The sequence below is a fragment of the Branchiostoma floridae genome, chromosome 11 (genome assembly GCF_000003815.2).
Source record: "Branchiostoma floridae strain S238N-H82 chromosome 11, Bfl_VNyyK, whole genome shotgun sequence".
NCBI classification, from domain to species: domain Eukaryota; kingdom Metazoa; phylum Chordata; class Leptocardii; order Amphioxiformes; family Branchiostomatidae; genus Branchiostoma; species Branchiostoma floridae.
In genome coordinates, this window is record NC_049989.1 from 12,691,063 (window position 1) to 12,692,314 (window position 1,252).

Below are 1,252 nucleotides of genomic sequence, written 5' to 3' on the forward strand. Positions count from 1 at the left end.
GGCTTATTTTGATTTTGGGACCAGGAAACAGCTCTACGACAACATTCTAAAACTAACTTTTTGTCTTTTTCACTTTTTGGAAATCCTAGACTTTGTAATCTTAATTTGAGAAAAAGTTCTTAGAGATTTGCGCCTTTGGGGTGCTTTATTACTTGGGTTGTTAAGTATCCTAAACCTAATAAATGTGTCTAAGGAGCCTATACCTATTTCCCTAAACTTAAGCAAGTCTTCTCTTTGAATATCTGAAATAGATGCACCTGTGAAGGGTTGGGACAGATGTCTATTGTCTTCATGCTCAGGTACAGAAAAAATGTGGGCATCTACAACTTTGTTTGCATAATAAACAATATTCTGCCTTTCCTGTTCAATAATGGTAGGACTAAGACCAGTTTGAGTTCTATTATATGACTTGACAAGAATCTGTTCTTTAACTTGTTTAATCAATTTAGCTCTATATGGTAAAAATAAAACAAGATCTTCAATGATAAATTTGTTTGGCCTTGTAATAACTTCTTTTGTGTCACGGTTTATTAACATCTCATGACCCTCATCTAGTGCTACATTAGAATAGTTAACAGAACTAATACTGGTAACAAATCCCCCCTCTTGGAAATACTTAAGAATATGACGTGGACAAGACAATAAGTCTGAAAGATGCAAGGGAATTATTCTAGAATATATCACATGGTCAAAGGCATGGAAAAGAGGTGCCATCTTTTTGTATGAATACAAACGCAAATTCCAATTCCCTGATCTAATTGCTATGTAAAGAGAAATGTATGCCATAAAATCATCATGAATAAATCTATGCCAAAACAAAAATACTTCATCATGTGCACATGAACTAGAACAAAACTCCTTAAAATCATCCTCAACACCTTCTAATTCAATTTTCAACAATTCTTGTCTTCTTAAAAAGTCGTCTCTCTCAAACCCTAGGTCCCCAAAATGTGGTTTAGTTTCTAGAAATATCCTTACCTTATCAACAATAGTCTGGGCTGAAAAAGAAGAACTTAATGAAGATTGGTCAATACAATTCTTTCTATGTTCCAGAAATGCTTCAATTTGGCATCTATAGAAGGCCTCCCATACTTGAACCACAAATTTATGAGTGCGTTTGAAATTCTTACACAAGCCAACTGAAAGTAAAGTCTGTCCTTTTATTCTACCCGAGGCCACCTGTTTCAACCCTCCCTCCCAATAAACTTTCATTAATGCATGCTGGTAATTCTTTAATGTATGCCAATCACCG